This window comes from Corvus moneduloides, chromosome 1 (assembly GCF_009650955.1).
Source record: "Corvus moneduloides isolate bCorMon1 chromosome 1, bCorMon1.pri, whole genome shotgun sequence".
Taxonomy (NCBI): Eukaryota; Metazoa; Chordata; class Aves; order Passeriformes; family Corvidae; genus Corvus; species Corvus moneduloides.
The window spans coordinates 137,241,962-137,264,383 of NC_045476.1; the positions used below are offsets into that span (position 1 = coordinate 137,241,962).

Genomic DNA, 22,422 nt, shown 5'->3' on the forward strand with positions numbered 1-22,422 from the left:
GAACACCAGTATTTTTTCTTCTAGAATACTCTAAGATACTTTTAAAGCTGAACTGTAAATACAGTTTCCTTTCCAAACACTGTTTGGAAAGTTTGTTTTCCTACAGATTTTCTAGGAAGAATGAATAGGTTGGAAAGTATTACTTTTGAGAGCATTCCTTTTATTTCCTGAAGGAATTTACATGCCCAAATCTGATTGCTGGCCCCCATGTTGTTTTTTAAGAATAACGAAATACCAGACGTTGCTTCAGGGTCTCACACTGTAAGCTTTTGTTCCTTTCAATTAACAGTAATGCTGGACTTTCTGGGACAACCACTCAAAGGCCTTGTTTGTGCCCGAAAGTTCATGCTATCACTGCCTCCACAGGGTTATGCTGTACGGTACGAAGACAAAGCTTCATTAGTCTTCAATGTAAAGCACAACGTCAGCCTCACATATTTGTGCATATAACTACTTTTGGGCTTGTAAATCCGCAGGGAAGGCCTATGGTTCCTGCCAGGGGAAAGCTGACCCCGTGCCCATGCCGGGGCTGTCGGAGGTGCCCCCGGAGGTCCCGCCGGGGCGGGCGGTGTCTCGCCCCTGCAGCGGGGCAGCGGGGCAGCTCTGCGCGGAGCTGCCTCTCCCCCGCCTACATCCGTCCGCCCGAGAACGGCAAAGGCTGCGTTACTCAGAGAGGGAGAAGAGGTCCGGCGGCGGAGGACGGGGAGCAGTCGAGGGGATCGCGGGCAGGGGCTTCTATCACGGCGGCGACGGAGGCTGCCGGCAAGGCGCAGGAGCCCGCCCTGCCTGCGCGGCCAGGGAGGGAGGGCGGGAGGCGGGTGGAGGAGACACCCCCCGCCTTTATCGCTCTCACCGCACCGGGGTGTGCTGGCTCTCGACGCCGCGGAGGAGCCTTGTTGGGGGACAGCGACTCGCAGGAGCCCTCCTAGTCCTGCCCCAGCAGGCTCTGTCCCGCGGACGGCGCTCCGGGTCTGCAGCCCGACCCCGCCTTCCCCGAGGTCGATTCCGTGCTCTCGGCCCTTCTCCCTGCCGCGGCGCCCGACTTGGTTCAGCCCGGGGCAGGCGCTAGGAATAAGCCCTGTCCCCTTTGAAGAGCCTCGGTTCAGGCTCGCCTCTTCCCTCCCACCGCCGCTGCGCACTGCTCGGTCCCGACTGGGCCCTCCCGCCCCGGCGGCGGCGGCGGCTCCGGCGGCTCCGGCTCCAGCTCCACAAGTTCCTGCTGCCCGTGCTCGGGGCGCGCACGAGGCTGGCTCGGCCGTCGGGGGCGCCCGGCGGCAGCAGCGGGAGCAGTACCGGGAGGGGCGGCGGCGGGAGGAGGGCTGTTGTGCGGGAGCCGCTGATGCCGCTGTGAGATGGCATCATTCTGCGCGGCGGCGGCGGCGGAGCGCGGCGCGGAGGGGTGAGGAGCCGCCGCGGCGGCGAGGAAGCGAAGAAGAAGAGAAAGGTGGGAGGAAGGAGAAGGAGGCGGCAGCAGTTGTGAGGCTGCGAGCCACGGTAAGGGCACAAAACAGACTGTGCCGCAGCCGCTTCGGTTTGCGGTCTGGCCCGGCAGAAACACGGCTGCCGTCCTCGCTCCTCGCCGCCGCTTGGCCGTGGGCAGCCAGGGGGGTGGGCGGTGGATGGGTGCAGTCTGCCCCTGTCACCGAGGGGCGGGGAGGAGGGGAATGGGCGTGGGGGCTAAAATGGCGAAGGGAGCTGTAGTGAGGTCTCGGTCTTTCCGGCACTTCGACTCGTCGCACCCCTTGGGCTCTCCTGGTGGGGGGCGGCTGCTGTTGCTTCTCCCCTCCCGGTGCCCCACATGGTGCTCGGAGAATTGCTGTGTTTCCCTGCCGTCTCCCACTCTGGCTCGCGTCTGGACAGGGCTGAGGGCCTCTGGGCCCGCGCCTGGCGAGGGTCGGGAGGGTCGGGGCTGTGGTGAGCCTGTGTCGCTATGGGGCGGGGGGAGAGGGGGGGGGAGCGTCGCCGGTGTCCGGTGTCAGGCGAATAACCTTGTTTATTCCTGTCTACGGCCTTTGCGAGGGTGACTGAGGGCTGAGTCGCGACCTGTGTCAACGCTGAGTGGATTGCGAGAGGCTTTAGTGACCAGGAGTCAGTGAGGCAGCTCCACGGCCGGCCCTGGCTTGCTTATGTGCGGGGTGAAAGCAGAGGAGAAGGATATTGTTACGTTTAAGTTCACCTTCCTTTGGTGGGGAAGGCGGGGAGGGAGGAGGTGAGGAGCCGTGTCCCCTCTCCGGTGCGCTACTGTCGCCCCTCACGCTGCCTGGGCTCACGGGCAGGGGGCACGGCGGGGTGGTTCCGGTCACCGCTCAGGTTGTAGGTGTCTGCTCGTATCTCGGGGTCCCTGCGATGGGTGTTTGGCTGAGCCAAACACTGAAACACTTCTTGAACTGAAGACCTCAAAAGACCTGTTTGTGTCGTTTATTTTTGTTTATGTTGTTGTAAAATGTTACAACTCAGTGTGTTTATTTACTTGATTTTATTTGTCGTTGTCTTATTTTTGGAACGATACCGATTCTCATCCCAGTTTAACTAGGATGATCTAGCTCTGCTTCCAGATCTATAAATGTTTAAACTGTACATCAAAGAGAGAAAAGGACTTAACACCATCTAATCATTTTAATAGGAGCTCTTCGATGTTTGGGTGAAACTGTAATAAGAGGTGTTCATATTTCAGTTGCGTTTTCACAGGGCAGCTGTGTCACATAAAAAGTCATCAGGATGTTGTGCAGTGAAAAAACCTCAGGTTATGCAAGTTAAGTAATGCTGACTTACTAGGGGTTGCAATCACTGACTGCAGGTAGCTGGGTCATACGCATGAAAGACAGTACAGTCTTCGTAGTAATAAGAGTCTTCTCTTAAAATTGGTATTCTGGTTCAATCTCTTTGCAGTATAGAAACAAAGGGACTGTTGTTGGCTGTGATAATGCTTTACTAACTTGGAGTAGTTGTTTATTTTTTAAAAATTTTCCATGCTGCCTTATCTGAGGCCGTGTTGGTCAAGGTATAAACTGAATTACTATTTCTGGTCGATTTTAATACTGATGAAGATTAAAGAAATCTGCATAGAGAAAAAATCTGAAGGTTTTCCATCCTTTTGAGAAAAATTTTGCAGCCACAAAAGCACAGTTTACTTGGAGTCATGACAAAGATGCTTTCAAGTGGGGCACCTAGAAATACTTTTGGTTGATGCTGCTTGTAAACTTGTGGGTTTAGAATCCCTTTGTCACCTCTTCAGTGTGTATTGTGAACTGTATTTTAAAGGGCTAGTCCTGTAAGTACTTCTAGCTTGAGCAACTTAGTACTAGCTGTAGACTTTCCCCAATGATACTGTAGAATAATACTCTTAAATACACAATTATACTTGGAAGCTTGAGAGCTTTGGGACTGATTTATTCTCTTGGTATGGGACACTTAGTTACCAAAAGAATACGGATTATTTTTGTTTGTAAAATAGTTTACATTTTTTGCTAAACATCAGTGAAAAAACCACTGTAAGTTAGTCAGCATGTTTTTATTAAAGGACTTTCAATAAAGTTGAAATAATCACTTGCCTACAAGCGCTTCTTAAATCACAGGAATACTGATGGAGTTCAGAGCCAACCCCTTTTCCTGAGTCTGTGGAAGCCTTGGAAGAAGGAGAAATATTTGCTAGTTTTACTGCTTTTCATTTTCCTTTTTATCTTTTAGTATGAAGTTGGAAATTTTGGTAAGTTGGAATTTCTACCCACTTCCCTGTTGTTTCTCATGAAAGAATGTATGTGGGGACCAAGATTCCTGCTGGGTTTTGGACAGGAAGAATCAGGAGTAAGGATTTACCACAGGGATTTGGTATCGCATTCAGTTTCTTCGTGCTTCCTATACCATTAAAACGTTAGACTTGAAAACTAAGGTGCCATAGTCAAAACATCATGACCTAAGCCATGTCTATTAATTGGAAATGGCTACTCTTTATGCACTTAAAGCAAACACTCATTGTTAGCTTAAAAAACCCGTACAACCTAAATCCCCCCCGCAAAAAACCCCAAGTTCATTTTGAAATTGAGATAATGAAGTGTAAAGGCTAGGTGAGGTAATGGATGGAGTGATAAACAAAAATAAGTGCTTGCTGCAAGCTGTCTTTAAGTGATTCTTGTAAGTTACTTTTAGCTGTGTTATTAAGACTCTTTGTAAAGACTGAAAAGAAGGAGTGAAGCTACTGACAAAAGTGTTTTATCTTTTAAGTGACCTTAGTACTGCACTTGCCTGCTTCTGCACAGTGTAACATTCACCTGAATTTAAAAAAAAAAAAGAAAAACTTTCCTGATTTTTTTGTTTTCTCTGCCAGAAAATCAGTTGCATAGTGAGTCAAAATCAGAAAAGCTGCTCCAGTGTGCCTGCATGAAAGTATGTAAACTGGGGCTGGATTCCCCAGTTTCTATGGTAGTGTCGTATTAGGCAAAAACCCTGTTATATTTGCTGTCCTTGTGAAACTTGTAAATCAGAACTGCTGAACTCTTCCTTTGAATTCTGTGTTATGCAATGCATAGTGACACTCTTCTATATTCTTAGGTGTCCCAGTGCAGACAGTAGGAGCTGGTTACATTCAGGCCCTTCTTTCAAAGTTTGTTGCCATTGCAACAGTAGGCCCCTTTTTGTGTAGGTGTTTGTTCAGATTTACTGTAGTATCCTGGCATTCTCCTGTGGTTACATAAAGTGGCCATTGGAAATATTGGAGATCTCACCTCTGTTTTCTTGAAAAATAATATGGCTGGAAAGAGAAATCTCCTCTTCTTATCAGCAGGTGTTGGGAATGTCCAGAAGAGGCATTCCAAAGGCATGTAAAAAAGAACAAGTCTTAGAGTGGTGCACCCTCTTTCCCTGCCCTCCCCCCTCCCCTGTAGAACACTGACATGGCATAGTTTTTGCTAAAATTTGCTATGGTACTTTTAAGAGAGAGTAAGAGAGAGTTTTTGTTTTTAATTGCTCTTTGTAAGTGAAAAGCTCTAATTACTGCTGCTTGGGGCATGTGTTTGCTGTGTTTGAGGACCTGCTAGTTTAACCAGAAGCGTATTTAAGTTTAGCTCTGTTTTGCAAGTGTAGTGTTGCTTTACAGGGAAACACTGGAGATTCCAGGGAAGCAATCAGCTGTCAGAGTGGTTATAGATGTCAGAATTATTTACAGAAGAATGTGCTAGTTTTTTGTTGGTTTTTTGTTTTTTTTTTTTTTTTTTTTTTTAAATTTCTTAGCATTGCAGGGAAAGTGTCAGGAAAACCTTTAGGTTTCTGTTACATATAGGTCTTTCTAATTATTGCACATATAATAAGAAGCAATTAATCATTGCAGGTTTACATGACTGTACTGCTATAGCAGCCTACGTATGGCAAAGAAACAATTATATTTTAATTCTTCTCCCCTCAGTCAGTGTTGAGGATTGTGTAAACTGTTAATCTAATGTACAGTTTGATGATTCAGTACTGTAAAAAAAAATCACTTTTAAAATCCTGTTAAAAGAGAATATAGCTTTGGATTTAACTTATAAATTCTACTGATTTTGAAGAACCAACTGAGATTTACTGAGCTGGTTGTGTTACTTTATAAAGGCTTTTGACTAAAATAAAGTCATCAATAAAATTGGAGTGAAGCATCTAACAAAGCAGACTACGTTCCTGGCTTTTTATTAATCACCGTTTTTCTTCTCGTTGGAATATGTTAGATATGCTTATGTTCTGGTTTAAATGGCTAGCGTCTGAGTATACTTAAATGTAACCAGTTCAAAACATGAAGACTTTTTTTTTTTCAAATAAAATTATCTGTTACACAGTAGGACAATCTCGTGATTTGTCTTATGTGTAAATGACATTGACAATGCAAATACCTGTTAGTAACTGACCACTCAAGTAGTTCAAACAGCACAGAATTGCTCCCATCTACTTTTATTCCATTAGGATTTTAGACTTATTTTGCAGGAAATTGTTTTGGAGATAGAAGAAAGCAATTTAAAAACTGATGAGGAGAGGAAGTCAGATTCTAAAGATAAGCAGCAAAATAATTCTGGTTTATGCATTTAAGTATCTTCACCTTGCAGCCTGAAGTGGGCAGAGGAGAGCTCTCATCTGTGCTTCTGAACATAGACAGCAGTAAACAGGATACTCTGCACACATTTCTCATTACTGGGTTTTTAACCCAGATCTTTTGCTGTAAGCTCTAAATGGAGCCGGAGATTAGCAGAAGAATCCTTTAAAAAAGGCAGCAACTAAAACCATTTTATCTGTTCCTCCTATAGGTGGGTGGAAAATATGAGAGAACTTTGGACTGTATGTGCATTTCAAGGTAGCCAGCAATTTCTCAGTATAAATCAAATCAAATGATTTGTAGTTTTAGAATGGGGTAAAGTAAACAGGAAAGATAAAGTTGATGATCTGTAAAATTGCACAATATGCTTTGGCATCAGAACTGAAAAAATAACACATCCAGTTTTGAAACACAGTGCTCTGTTAGTTCTTGAGAAATTCGGAAAGATTTTTTTTGTTGTTTGTTTGTAAGGATGAACTAAAACTGCTGAACAGATACCTTAGTCTTGAAAGCTAGCCTTGTTTTTACTAACTAGTGTACTAAATTACATACACGATACTCTCTTGCATTTCCTAGCATCTATGATGACATAAAATTATATTTGTAAACATAACAATTAAAAAGCAAAATAAAATGTAAGAGGAAAGCTCAATAGAAGATGAAGAGTAATAGGATTGGCAAACTTCCCTTTTCCCCTCAGGTTAGAAGTGTGGAAGCTGCTTCTTCTTAAATTTCAGTTCCTTTTTTTCCTCCATTCTTGGCACAATTTATTTTCCACTTCCAGCTATCTTCATACAGTGTTATCTTTTAAAAAAATGATCACTCTTCTTACTTAGTAGCTGAAAAGATTTTGGGCTTAAAAAAAAAAAAAGAAAAAAAAGATGTATTTTGACTTCAAGATGCCAGTTACAAGGACAGGAAAAATTCAGTCAGTGTTGAAAATGTGGTGGAAGACTGATAGCTGTGTGTCATTCCAAAGTAAAATAAATCCCTGGCTGAATGTCTTGTAATAGATTGCTGACAAAATGTTTTCATGGGATGGCGAGTTAAACTGCATTGTCAAGGGAATAGCTATGGGAAAGAAAACTAGTTGGAATCTTAGTTCATAACATGATAAACTGTCTCCTGCTAATGAACTGGCAAAATATTTAGGTAGTAGAATTATTTATTGAGTAATGAAAGTTGAACCTTCAGATGGAAATAACAGTGGCTAGTGTAATATTTGGTGATAGGTACATTTTTTGTGTTAACGTTGGAGACCTAATGTGTGTTGGAAAGAGCAGCTGCAACTATTCCTCAAAATGAGGTGTAATGAAGTATTTGTTAACAAGTACCAAACATAGTTAAGAATTGTTGTATGAAAATGTCCCATCAGGAATGGAGTAAAAAACTCAGTGTTGGAATGTATTCAGAATATAACATATATGAGCTTACATGCTATTTTTATATTACTTACATAAGCATATTTGTTACTATTCCATGGTAAATGGTTTTGGGAATCTCCTAGCTTTGGCTCTTTTAGAAATGGACTGTTGGGTTTCTTTCTTGTTTGTATTCAGTCTTTCATCAGGAAAAAATAACTGATTGAGGAGAAAACTATCAGAGTAGTGCAGCTTCTGTGCTAATAAAATGAAAAGTGTTGTTACTTTTTAGCATTAAAAAAAAAAGTGAAGAGAGGCCTCTAGCAGAGGCCCACAGAACCTTAAATATTAAATCTAATAAATATTAATTCCAGCCTATGCTTTTAAGCCTGTGTCATACAACTAAACAAGGAGATGTTAGAGCACACTTGGAAAAGTTGAGGAGGGTAGTATATGAAGAAGTAATTCTTACACAATTCAGTAGAGATTGACTGATGTGTGATTCAAAATAAGGAATAAATTGTCATACAGACAAGGACAAAATCCATTGCTAAGAAATAGGGATTTTAATAAAAAAGATCATACAGATCTTATGCACTGTATTTTAGTGCATAAACTAAATGCATTTTAAAATACTTTCTAAGGGCAAGTTAGTCTGGACTGCCCACTGTAGCCTTTCTTGGTGATAGTTTGTTTATGTTTTGGTTTTGTGGTTTTTTTGACTAGAACTGTCAGGGACAGCTTCCTTTCAGGGTTGGTTGCTGTTCTTATCTCTTTTGTATAAATCTGTTATGCTGCTTGCTTCAGTTGCAAAGCTTTAAAGGCCGTAAGAAATCAAAATTGATTAAATAAATCTGTATTAGCAGAGACATTCACTTTGGGTTTATTTTCCTTCATAGTTGGACATTTAGTGTTTCAATCCCTCCCTGATAACAGAGGGGAACTAAGAACATTTTCCCAGATGTTTATTGATGCTACACAGCTTAAAAACTGGTGGTTTCAAAGGTTGATGTAGGAATAGACTAAAGAATAAAACAGACAATTGTCATCATGCCACTGTTTATGTGCACACAGCATTCCTAGCTTGAGTGAATGCTTTGTGTATTTTTTCAACTTTTCCATGTTCTGCCCTGTCTTAAAAGCTGGACAGTATAACTGGAGAAGGTACAAAAAAGGACAGCAAGCGGAGGAGAGATTCATATGGAAGAAGAATTTGAGAATGACTAAGGGTTTTTAATATTCTTCAGGCTAAAGGCCTGTGTGTTGACCATATCATGCAGGTGTATGTTGTGTGGGTAAAGGATGCTGGAGACGCTTTTCTCTTGCTTGTCTTTCCTCTAATATCTACCCTTGCAAGTCCCTTGAAAATCAGCCTGAATTAGGGAATAACTTTCACATCCTTCAGTGGGAAGCTGGATGGTCTTTTTTGTGAGCTTTACGTAGCCACCTGATTTCAAGGCAGTGTTGCTCTCAAGAATAAGCTGTTAATCATTTTAAGTTTTATAACTTAGTCTTTAGATTTTCACTAAAAAGGATACTGGCATTTGTGAGAGTGTGTTTTCTTTCACTGTTGCTTTTATAATGCTGTGTTAAACTTAATATGCAATGTATTATTGTGGCCCTTGAGAAGTCAAGCTTTGGGCCCTTCCGGTAAGACTCGTGTTTTATTAGTTTTCGTGTTCTCGACTTGTGATTTTTTTTGTAGTTAAATTTTGGAATCAGATTAACTCAGATTAAAATTTGATTGGAAAATAATTAGCAGAAACGGGAAACTCTTTGTTTTAAGAAGTGAGAATTATTCATCACCTTGGAGCCTTAGTTAGGATCAGGTTGAATTCTCTAGCACTGTAGAGACTGAAGGGCTGTTTTTGAAAAAGTAAGTGACAATGAATGGGCTGAATGCTCCCAGGTAGCAGTAGGTAAGATTAGTGCAGTCTGTGACTGGAAGTAGGACAGGCGTGTTTTAACACTGCTGAGATTGACAGCTGGAAAGAGCCTTGCATAGCACTTTTAAAAAATCAAATATTCAGAGAAAAGAGAGTGAGAACATGCAGTGAATTCTACTTATACCTCTTTGAGCTATTTTTTGAGATAAAGTTGCTGGTGAGAGGTGGATCACATCAAATGTCTTACTGACAAAAATTGTGCAAAACCCTTTCTGCCTCTTTCTCATAACACTGAGCAGGCTTCTCTTCCCCTCTTTGAATCGTTTTTATGACTTACCAAAACAATGGGGAGGCTGGCAAACTGTTTTGTGGGGCAGTGTTAATGTATTTCCCATTACTGGTATTCTTTAGTCACCTTTTTTGATATCCCTTAAAAACAAAGTGGGGGGGATGTAACAGTAACAGCAGCACTCTTGGTTAGCATCTTTAAAGTTGTTGCTCGTTTGCTAATTTTGCTGTGGCTGCAGTAGAGATGTGTTTACACCAGTCAAAGCTATTGTAACTAATAAGGTGGTGCTGACAGGCATGAATGCCTGCAAGTGGATTTTATATGCTATCTGGGCACTCCTGGTATGTGCTCAGGCTCTCTGCCTGTTTGGAAGCTCACGCTTCTCCGTTTTCCGTGTTGTTAAAATTGATTACCTCTATAGTTTAATATGGAGGTGCGTGTATGTAACTAGGGTGAAGTTTCCTGTTTGCAGTGTAGGTACACTAAAATCTGCCCGTATTCTAACAATCTATCTTAATATATTGCTTTACATTGCTCTTGATGCAAGTCTGATGAACAATAAGTGTTAGGGTTATCCATAACAGAGGACAACCCAGAAAGACTTGTGTAGCTAGCATATTACATGTTCTAGCAGATATGAGAACTATTCAGCTAAATATTAGCATTAAGGAGAAAATATTCTTCCCTGATTTCTTGTTGTGTGTGTTGGCCTTTAACTACCGTTGTTCTGTTCAAGAAACCTGGAAGTTGTTTACTCTGTTTGTTTCACTGTGTGTGTGTTTTTATCTGTAATACACAGAGGAGGCATTGTGATATTTTTCATTATTTGACATTGTGGTAGGACTGTGAATGTAGAAGCATTATTGTGATTACTGTGATTAAGATTCGCAAGCAACGTGTACTGTAAATATTTTGCTGTAAGTTGCTCTGTAGCAGTGGGACTAGGCTCCATACAGACTTTTCTTACAATTCGTTGCTTCATGTGCTGTTCTAGACCTTTCTTACTTGTAGCAGAAAAGGCACTATGCACTGCTGCAGCTCAGGCTGATTCAGAGCTTTCTGTGGTGTTGGTGTAGCTTTTGAGTCAGGCAGTGTAGCAAGCTTGAGCTCATACTGCAGCCCTTTGCTTAGCAAGCACATGAAGTTGTGTCCTTTCCTCTTCTATGCTACTGAACTTTGTGGAACTGATGGGAACTTAGTGTTTTAGGGGATATTACTTCTCAGTTTATTTTAACTGAATCTGGTGGTGAACAGATTCACTTAGAGGGATGGAGATGAAAGGAAGAGGGGGAAGAGGCAGGTGGACAGTATGAGTCATGCATGTGATTTTTGCTTGGGAAAACAAGGCTAAAAAGGTCCAAGTATAAGGCAGAACAGAACAGGCAGATGTGTGCAGTGGAATCATAGTCATTTGTCTGGGCCTCTTGCATAACACTCGGAAATATAGTTTTTTGTAAACTTCTGTAATGGTACTATGTTTTTTCTTATACCCTAATATGAGGCTGGTAATATGTTATGGATAATGCACAGATCAATTCTGCAGCATTTGTAACAAGAGTCAGTGAATGTGCTTGAAAAAATGCAGAAAATATTTTTTGTGTATAGCTTGCTCTCCATATCAACAGGAGTAGATGATTTGGTTTCTGAGGTGGAGGGGTGGAAAATGCATATAGCTTGGCTTAAGAAAATTAAATACAGTAGTATTTATATCAGACCCGGTGTGAATGTTAGAATTTGTCCAAAGGAGGAGTAGAGAACATGACTTAGGAGGAGCAGCTCAGGATACTACATTTGTTCAGCTTAGAGAAGATGAAATGGAGAGGTGACGTCATTGCTGTCTACAACTTCCATATGATGGGGACCAGATAAGGAGGTGCTCATCTTCTGGTGTCCAGTGATAGGGAATTGCTTAGAACTGTTTTGGGAAAGTCCAGGTTGGTTAATAAGAAGAAGTTCTCCACTGAATCATGGAATGGCGTATGTTGGAAAGGATCTCAAAAGTTGGGTCAAGCACTGTAACAAGCTCCCCAGGGAAGTGGTCATGGCCCCAAGCTGTCAGTCTTCAAGAATAAAAGAGAGTACAACATTTCAATTGTCAGGGACCTACAATGATGATCTAGTCCACCTGCCTGAGCAGTTCAGGGCTGACAGCAAGGTAAACTATGTTGTTAAGGGCATTGTCTGAATGTCTCTTAAACACTGACAGGCCTGGGGCATAGACCACCTCTCTAAGAAACCTGATACAGTGTTTGACCCCCTTCTCAGTGAAGAAGTACTTTCTAATGTCAGGTCTGAACTTCCCCTGACTCAATGTTGAACCATTCCTACATGTCCTGTCACTGAATACCCTGGAAAGGTGATCACTGACTCCCTCCCCAGTTTCCAGTCAGCAGACTTGCTACTGGAGCATTCAACTCCAGTATCCAGATCAGTGGTAAAAATATTGAACAGGATGGGCCCTGGAACTGAGCCTTGAGGAGCACCACTGGGACAGGTCACCAGTCAGATGTAGTCTCATTTGGTACAACCCTTTGAGCTCTGCCCTTCAGACAGTACTTCACTGAGCATACCATGAGCCTGCTTATCCCACAGTTGGACAACTTGTCCAGAAGGATGTTGTGAGGAATAGTATCAAAAGCCTTGCTAAAATCCAGAACTATATCTGCCACCTTCCCTTGATCCACAAGGTTGGTGGCCTTATCCTAGAAAGATGTAAAATTAAACAGGATCATTTCATGATCACACCAGCCAAGACAGCAACCTACCATCACATCCCCCACGAGTCCTTTATCACAAATAGCAAGTTGGGGAGGGCATCTTTTCTAGTTGGCTCACTGAGTATGTGTGACAAGAAGTTATCTCCTGCAGACTTCAAGAATTTCCAAGACTTCCTCATCACAGTGGTATGGTGCTCCTGGTTGATATTAATTGAAATCTTTCATAAGAACAAGGGCTACAAATTCAGGGATTTCCCCTAAATTGCTTATAGAGTAATTCATCAATGATTATATCCTGGCTGGAGTATCAGGAGTAGACACCCACTGCAACAACTCCTTTTTTTCCCCTCCCCCTCATCCTCTCTCAGGGGCTCTCAATCACATCATCACTAACTGTAAGGGCTGTGCAGTCAAACCCTTCCTCACATACAGTGCAATTCCTTCACCTTACCTGCTCTGCCTATTGCTCCTGAACAGCCTGTGGCTTTCCATCCCAGTGCTCCAGCCATGGGACTCATTCCACCAAGTCTTACAAACACCAGTGATATCATAGCCTGGAAACTTGACCAATCCATCGTGTTCAGAAAGTGTTCAGACAGTGCTCTTAGATACATTGTTTATGTTGCACTATGTGGAGTCAGGAGTTGGATGAGATGATCCTTGCGGGTCTCTTCCATCTCAGGATGTCCTGTGTTTCAGGAAGAGTTACAGTTTGCTTTCCAGTTCAGGTCTCTGTTGGTCTGCTGTAGGGTTGGCAACTTGGAACTTAGTAACAAAATATTTACGATGTATCGGGGACATTGAAGTATCTCTGGAGAAGCTGTTGGTTTACTGTCAGGGAGAACAAATGCCTTGTCTTATTGGCAAGGGCTCATAAACCTTGGAGGAGGAGAGTGCTGAAGCTGAAATTCTACTTGTGTGAAAGCAGATCCTGAGGAAGCCACTACTATATCTATACCCACCAGTATGTACTGTGGGCTTGGCAAAAAGATGAGCAATTAAATGCTCCTATATCCCTGACTGTTTAGGCTGGTCTGAAAATTCACTCCCAAAAGTATGTTGATGAAAACAGAAAATACGAGGATATTCTCATAGCTTTCTTCTCCTTTGTTTTGTTGGAGTACTAATTAACAAATTTGGGTCCTTTTTCAGTCCTCTCGGCCTCAAGTAATTCTCATTCTTTTGGGGAATACTTGTAAGTTGTTCTTAGATAAAGGAGTGAGGGATATTGTCAGTTGAAGATGATTTTTGTAGTACTTTTGAGTTTTAAAAGGAGAAGAAAAACATTCTGCTGACAGAAAATGATCTGGGGGTCCTGGTGGACATGATGTTGAAAATGATGCAGCAATATGCCATGGGGGCAAAGATGGTGACTGGTTCCTGGGCTGCATTAGACAAAGAATCTCGATCAGGTTGAGGGAGTTGATCCTTCCCTTTTGCTCAGCACTGGTGATGAGGTCGCACCTGGAGTGCTGTGCCCAGTACTGGGCTCCTTAGTACAAGGGAGACATGGATGTGCTGGAGAGAGTTTAATTAAGGGCCATCAAGATGATTAAGGCACTGGAGCATCTCTGCTTTGACTTAAAAAAAAAAGTTGCCAATATTCACTATTAGCATAGTATATGCCCTACAGTTACAAATGTTTTGAACAGTACATATTACTGTCATTTCAGGTTTTCCAGATCTGTTTGCATAGGTAATATTTATGTGCCTGATGGAATAGTTATTTTTTTTAACAGACATATTTTAAACTCATCAATACCTAAGGAATTGGAGAAACTATTAGTAAGAAGTAAGTTCTAAAGGGATCTGAAGGAATCTTACGGTCTTGATAAGTAGCTAACTATTCTGTTAAATAGTTTCAAGTTGTTAACTTTGGATTTTTATAAACTATCCTAGATTTTTTTTTAAGGTAGAGACCTACATTTCAGTCTATCAGTATTTGTCTGACTCAAGTTTAACAGTAGTACCACAGAAAATAATTTGTTGCTCAACAAATGATGGTCTTTACTACAGTCCTGTCCTAGAAGTACTGTCGTCATGTGTTTCCATTGTGTGATGAGAAGTAAAATCAGTGCTCTTAGCATTATTTTAAATGATCAGTGAAAAACTGATTTCCATTTCTAATATTTTCTAAGCTATCAAACAATGACTTAAGCTACTATTTATAATACTTTTACAAATGGTACTTCCTGGGTGAGGAAACTGTTCAGTACTACTCACTGCATCTTACAAATTTACTGGCTAATTAGTAAACTTATTGTATGGTTTAGGATTCTGAATACATTTTGTTCCATCTTTTGACTTCAGTTTGAGCATAGGACTTAAATTGTTTTCACAGGAATTCTAAAAGTTAATAGTCTTTCCTTCGTTGAGCATACTATCCCAGAAGTTAGGATTTGTAATGTTTCAGGTTCTTTAGTTTTATGCATAATTTTAAGACATAACCTGATGGTAAGCATGTATGCTACTTTGTTCCATTCTTAAATATTTTTTTTATTTTGCAACATATGGCTTTCATGTGTAGTTGTGTGTTGAATAATTAAAATATCTCCCAGAAAAATTTTAAAATACATAGGTATAAAATACAAAGAGAAAAATATTCGTAGGACTGAAATTTAAAAGTAGTAAAGGTGAAAACAACAAAAAATAAGGGGTTTAAAAGCCAAGAAGTATTTGAATTCATACAGATAAAAAAATGTATTTGGGAATTGGCTGCTTGAGGCAAAAGCCAGAATACCAGAAGACATGGAACTTGGTTTAATCTGTGAAAAAAAATCCCACATTTCAGTGTCATATAAACAGACCTATTAAATTAAATTGAAAGAATTCAAGACTTTCAGTGTAAGGCATCCAGATTAGAAATCAAAGGTTAGAGCTGTGTGTGTAACTTGGACTTTGGTTTTTTTGCATGTGTCTAGCAGGAGTCACACATTGAAGCCCTACTTACTGGGCTTTGCCACTGAACCATTTCTTTCAGTATATGTGTAAGAGAGACAAAAAACCCCACCTACTGCTTAATAGTGCTTCATTACTCCATAGTTCTTGTTGAATTAATTTACTTAATTTCAATTAACTAAAGAATGTCAATGCTTTTATTTGACATTAAAAAAAAATCTCTTCAATGTTTTTGCAACTTCTAGTAATTTTGAGTGGAACTTATTGCCAGCTTAACTGTTACAATATGTTCATTTATAGCTATATATAACCCTTTTTAAAGTCCTTGCCAGCTTGAAAGATGTGTAATGTGAAATAATTAAAACAATAGTATAGCTAGACAATATTTTCCTTTTCTTAAAGTTTGTTCTTATGTTCAAACAATTTGGTTCCTTAAGAGTGACTGTAACAGAGTGCATATGTGACAGAGTTTTTCTAAGTGGCTGAAGCATGTCAAAGTACCATTTTGCCAGCTTTATGAGTAGTTTAAATTCTGTCATTCTGTTGAAAATAATCAAACCAGAAAATATTTTCATTGAGTATGTAAGATGTCCATGAATATAGCTTTTTACTGGAAGCTAATATTCACAGGAGTAGGGTTGTTTTCTCTTCCCCTGCCCTTGCCCTATACACCAATTAATTGCCGGTTAATTAAAGCTAGTACCTTGGCTTACATGATGTCTTTTCTGTATCCCTAGTCCATTGCACCTAAACCAAAATTTGTATTGAGCTTCACTGTATATTCCTGGTTACCATATATTTGTTCAGAAAAGAGAATGAAACTCTGGCCATTCCGACTTGGCCTGTAATAGTAAATCTTAAAGAGGAAGAGGACATCTGAAATGGAGGAGGAGAGATGAAATTTCTGTGAAGGACAAATTAGTTTTGTCTTCAACATGAAGCAAAAAGTTCAGTGGTTCTTAGAAGGCCGTGCTGGTGTTTGTGGAAGTCATGTCTTACTGGTAAGTCTTTCCATTGCTTTTTAAAGTGGCAAGTGGTTTGTAGTAGGGTTTGTAGCACTCAAAGAAATAAACCTTTAAGTTCTCTGTTTCCCTATGTGTAAATATTACTGTAATTTAGCTTTTGATGATTAAAGCTATCCATTTAGGGAATGCCAAGTCTTAGATTTTTTTTTTTTGTTAGTTTTTGGTTTTTTGCAGCGGGCAAGAGGAATTGTAAAAATGACTCTACTATGCTGCTCATTTTAAGAAGGGCCAATGCATTTTTGAGTCTACAGATATTTCTCCAGTTCTGTTTCAGACCTGGTTTCTGTTTGTGCATTTTGAATTATTGAGCTGAAAGTTTCCCAATGGCAAAGGGAGAAACCATTCATTTTTTAAAATAGAGTTACTGGTTCTCTCTGGAAGGAATACGGTTTTGGGTTTTTCCAAAAAGCCCCAGTTAATTAGACATATGTTCAATTAGCTGTGACAAAATCATCACCATTTTTATTGTTGATAAATAGTGAAATGGACTTTCCAATCAGAATTGTGTTGAATAAAAATTCTGGATTTTGAAAGTCTTAATAGAAGGAAATCGATTAAGAAACTTACTTGGATCTGACATAAGAGAAGCCATTTTTTCCTTTTTTTTTTTTTTTTTTCTTACTTTTACATTAAAATCTTGCTTCCAACCCTATACTTGCTGATTTTCATCAGTGTCATAACTCCCTTCCCCCCACCCCAGCCTTGTTTCTTTGGTGGAAGAAGATGGCCTGGAGGCAGGACTAGAAGTGTGGATGATTTCCTATGCTCCCCAACATAGTGGAACAACTGTCTTTTCCTGAAAGATGCCCTCACAGGGTTGCTTTGTCACCCTGTACTGCATACTCCACCATGGGCAGAGTTTCCCGAGAATCTTTCCTTCCCATACCTCACACTCAGAATATCAGAACAGCTACAGTACAGGGATTCTGACCCCTACAGCCTTCTGAAATCACTCTTCACCTTTCCAACCTTTAGTATTAATTGACCTTTTTACATTAATGAACTAAAGTACAAGAAAAAAAAAACGAGAAAAAAATTAACGGTTTTCTTTGATGGGATTTTCCATATGTTATGAAATGATATCATGGGTAATTAGACCATACTATTCTGGTACTTTTTTTTGTTTGTTTTATTCCTAACTTGAGTCTTGTGGTATCATACGAGTTAGGAAATGGTTTTCTCTCTTGGTGGGTGTACTCTTTTGCTTTTGAGTGCCTTGGTTCTTCGTGAAATACCTCCTCAATTACTGGTTCACAGCATCAGGAAATTTATAAACATGTGTTTGCTGCTCCAGTGATACTTTTTAAGTTTCAGCTTCACAAGAAATACCTGCACCAGGTGCACTCATTACCAGATGAGTAATGCAATTTAAAATGTACCTGCTTAAATTCTATGAATATGTAATTGTTCTACTAATTACTAAAAAATAAATAAATGAAGTATTCACTGTTGTAGTTCCCTTTTATTTCTGATGTTTTAATAGCATTTTGAGATTTAGAGAACATTGTTCACAGAAGTGTAAATTTTATAAATATAGTTAACAAGACTGAATTCCATGGAACTGTTTATTCACATGAATTAGAAAATGAACCTTTAATTTTTTTAATACACTACTATGTTGTCCATTCCATGGTTTTTCTTGGATCTTATTTTGTCCTAATCAATGTGTAGTTACCCAAAATAATATATACAAATGAAGTAGTATTGAAATATCAGCTGTAGGAGTTAATAACGAGATTGTACTCTTCCAGTTGATGTGACAGTTATGTCGGATGAGGATGGTTTAGACAAAAATGTTGTGATCACGATGGTCTTCATGGGGCTCTCCAGAGTCTCTCTGTGAATTTTTGTTGTCCAGGAATTTTGAAGCTGGGGGTGGTATTTGTATGTGTTGATGAAACAGTTCTGAAAGTAAAGCTTCACATACTCTAGACCAATGAAGTTTAACCTAGAGCTTGAATAAAGAGGTGTAGCAAGTTCGTATTTGGGAATGTGTGGTGACTGTAACCCTGTCAGAATTAATCCCCTGATTTTCAGGAAGATTATAACTGCAAGAATTGTGACTCTTACATTGATGTATGTAATCCTCTTTTTAAGATTATGTAAAGACAACCTCAAAGATTTTAACCCTTAATCAATATATTCAGGAGCCAAACTGGGTGTTTATTTTGAGAAACAAAACCAAGGGATTTTGGGATGAGGAAAAAAAAGTTTGTCCATGATGCAGGAAAACAGTAATTAGTGCCCTTAGTGTTCCCTTGTCCATTAGTGGTAAGGGCTTGCATTATTTGAAATATAACTTTTAAAATTGTTGAGTTAAAAAAATCCTCATCTTTCAGGGTTTCTTCACCATCTGTTTCTCATGGAGACTTTTTTGCAAATTAGATCAAGAAAGTACAGGTATTTTGCTTTTGTCATTACTCTGGATGTGAAAACTACTCAGTCCTCCTAATGAATATTTTCATTTCTCTTGGTCTAATTGCCATCCCATGCATTCCTTCAGATCAGACAACATGTTTAGTTGAAATTCTGTTTTTTTTTTTAAATATTAACATTAGAGTAGCTTTTTGGATCTTGAATGAAAATGACAAACATCGTCATGTCAGCAGGCTGTCTCCCAGAAGAGCCAGCCTACATCTGAGCTGATTAGGCAATAACCTGCTAATTTAAAAATGTCAGTGGCTGAGTTTGGATAGTTAGTGATGAAAATAACTGATGACTGAAGCCTTAAATAAATTTAATGTTTCCTTTCTCCTTAATTTGTAATACAGTTCTTGATTTCTAATCAGTTAAGCAAGAATGGGTGGGCTGCAGCGTTAGAATCTTTGGAACATGATGAAAACAGAATCAGTCAGTTCAACTAATTTGATCTGTTCAGTAAAGCCCTTTTCAATATAAACTATGACACAAAACTTTATGTATCATTGATAAAGACCTATGTTTATTTGTAATGGTTTAAATTTTGTTTTTTGAACCTCCATATATTTTACTTTGTTTTTCTAAATAGTATTTGACATGAATGTCAGTATTTCATTTACAACATACTGAAAACGTGGAACTGTAATCATTGCTGTGTGAATGGGCCTAAGTGTACCATATTGCCAAAAATATAAAATAGATTCTTATTACAGAAGGATATTAATTCAACAGGGGCAGAACAGAATATCGGGGGACTGTTGTTGTGAGTTGCAGTCATGTAGTTACATACAGCCCCTCAGCCAGCCCCAAGCTAACTTTGTTTCATCTCCATCAGCTGTTGAGATCTCCCTCACACTGCAGTTTCTCCCAGGCATCATGGTCATTTTTTCCTTCAAGAGGAAAGATGCAAAGCTAAGTGTAGTGAATTCTCACTTCCCTGTTATCAGAAGATTGGCAAACATGTTTGCCAAATGCCAGAGCCAGAAACTCAGGTTTGGGTAGGTGGTATTGCTTGCAGATAAATCAACACTGAAGTCTGAGGAGGTTACACATTGAACTGTCTACCTGAGGACTCTGGCACTATTTATTTATTTATTTATTTTTTGCATTTATTTTGCTTTGTGCATCCTTGATGTAAAGTTAAAAAAAGTACAAAACCCATCCAACTGACCAAATAAAAACCAAGATGCCCCTAGTGTTTTAGATCTATGCAGGTTAAACAGTTAGAGGAAAGAAACAATCATAATTTGTCGATTAAAAACGTATGCCTAAACTAGTTTTTTAGTGGGTGCGTAGAACTAGATTGCAGATCTTGGTTTCTTGTGAAGAATTTGAATTTATTTGCCTCAGAGTTGTTTGAATGTGTTGCTTTTATGACATTTTCCGTATCAGTGGCCTCCAAACTTAGGTGTAGAAGACCATCCAGTGAAATGTAGGAAGAAGATCTAGGACTTACATTTTACCTGAAAAATAAGACAGGAATTAAGCTTTATTTAGTATACATATTGACACTGGCATCCTCTGTAGGTCTGTTTGTGGGATGGTCCTGTGTCACATTTGGTTCGTGAGGTGTCCTGAAGACGGATCCGCTGTATGATGGGGTCACCTTCATTTGTTCATTCACTTCCAGTGTATTGTAATGGATGCAGTTTACTTGTGCCCAGTTAGGAGGATTTGTGGATTATAATATTTAGTTTTTACTAAACAAACCCTCACAAAATGGGGAAGTGGCTTAAAAAAATTCCTGCAAAGAGACCATGGATTGAAGATAATATTAATAATGTGGATAATAAGAACATGGCGGAGCTGATGCTCCTTCTACTCCTAGCATGAGCTCTTGGTTGGATGTATTATGAGATAAAACCATTGGCAATTAGATCTGACAAGAAGTCAGCCAAAACAATTTGCTTTATCAAGAAGGGTATTTCAAATACGGATATACATCCACTATTGGAAATGATGAACATTGTTTCTTGAGGTATCAGCTAATGATAGTATGAAGCCATCACAGTTAGCAAGGCATTTAAAAACTAAGCACCCTGAACATGAAGGCAAACATCTACAGTTTTTTTCTGCAATGTTAGTCATGCTATACTTAATCCAAGACTTTACATGATTTTACTGAACTTAGTGATAAATCGTTAGAAGCCTCTTTTGAGATTTCTCAGCAGAAGACACAGATGCTGTTGAGGAAGCACTTCATCTTCCTGCAGTAGTAAAAATGTCTGAAATAAAACCAATTTGGTGACAGACTAAAACATTCTTTTGTCAGCAGATACTGTTGGAAGATGTCTGGAAAACATTGCCAAAGTTCTGAAGAGACAAATATTAGACAAAATTACACAGTGGCTTGCTGTACAGACAGTTGGATGAAAGTATAGGTGTTTGTGGTGTGGCTCGACTTACAGTAATTGCTAGATCTGTGTCCATAATGAAATTCACTAGGGAAAGATGTATCAGACCGGAGACATTCTTAACCATAAATTCTAAGCAGTATCTTCTTTAATAACAGCAGTTTTTTAAAATGGAAAAAACTGTACAAAAGTAACCACAGATGGAGTGGCTGATTGACCAAAGTAAAAAAGGTTCTGGGCTAAGGTTACAAGGTGAGCACCACATGCAGAATTCATTCACTGCCTGGTCCATAGGCAAGCAACAAGGAAGTTGGAGCCGTAAGTGCACAAAGTGCTGCAGGATGTCATCATTGTGGTTCATTGTATGAAAACAAAACCTTTAAATAGTATTTAAAATAATCTGTAATGACACCGGGTGTGACCAGGAAGATCTTTTGTACTGTGCAGAGGTTTGCTAGTTATCACAGCAAAGTGCTTAGAAGAGTTGTAAAACTTGAACATTAATTACATGTTCTATCTCACAAAAAGACAAGTGTTAGGAATTTCCTGACCTGTTTGGTGATAACAGTCAGCAGTATGCTGACTATCAGTTATTTTCAAAAAAGTTAAGACACATAAGACACCTTCCCTTGAAGGTGAAGATGGTACTTTACCAAGCAAGAATCCTACTGCTTTTTAATAAACTGATGCTAGGGAGAGACCATTTTGAAAATGGATGTTTTGAAATGTTTCGTTGTGTGATTTTTGTTACCAGAAAAGATGTGTGTCATCTGTAAAACCTCCCATATTTGTACAATTAGACTTGGAAGCAGAATTTTCCCATCTGCTTAAAAGTCCTCCCAATTAAGAGTTTCAGAATCTGAAAATTTGTTAAAAGTATGAAGATGCAACACCATCCATTACCTTTTAATAACAAGTGATTGATATCAGGGAAGATGGAAATTTACTGGCCAAATTTCAAGAAAAAACTTCGTGTAACTAGTGGATGGAGAGGCAAAATGAGTGTCATGATTTAGAAAGTGTAGCCAGTGATGCACTTTGATTTTGGATGTACATGTCTTTGTAAATTGTGTTTTCCATCTATGACAGCCAATAAACTGAATTTAAAACTAGACCTTCAAATCACTGTATTACAAAGTGTTAAGCCAACATATTAAAAAATGCTGCAGCATATTCAGTCACATGACTCTCACAAAAACCAAAAAAAAATTAGTAAGAGCAAAAGAGCTTTTTATCATTAAAAATTCTTTAAAAATACTGTTTATTCCATCTTCATCTTATCCTTTTTAATTTCTGGTTTTATATGTTGTAATATATACAGAATGTATTAGTACGGTGGTATATATATATAATTTATAAATAAATACACACATATTGGGGATATGCACTCAAAATTTTTTTACTTGTAGAGGTGCATGATCA

At 39.5% G+C, this 22,422-nt stretch overlaps 1 protein-coding gene across 4 annotated transcripts in view; it reads left to right on the top strand.

The window, feature by feature from the left end:
• Window positions 1-1,305: 1,305 nt before the first annotated feature.
• Window positions 1,306-22,422, top strand: part of WWP1 (WW domain containing E3 ubiquitin protein ligase 1) — a 60,048-nt gene continuing 38,931 nt past the window's right edge. For 3 of the 4 annotated variants that reach the window (XM_032128693.1, XM_032128678.1, XM_032128689.1), the window contains exon 1: window positions 1,306-1,494. The gene's annotated coding sequence lies outside the window, so the exon portion shown is untranslated. Of the gene's footprint in view, window positions 1,495-15,443; window positions 16,205-22,422 lie in introns of those variants that run through there. The other variant, XM_032128686.1, reaches the window with a different exon arrangement.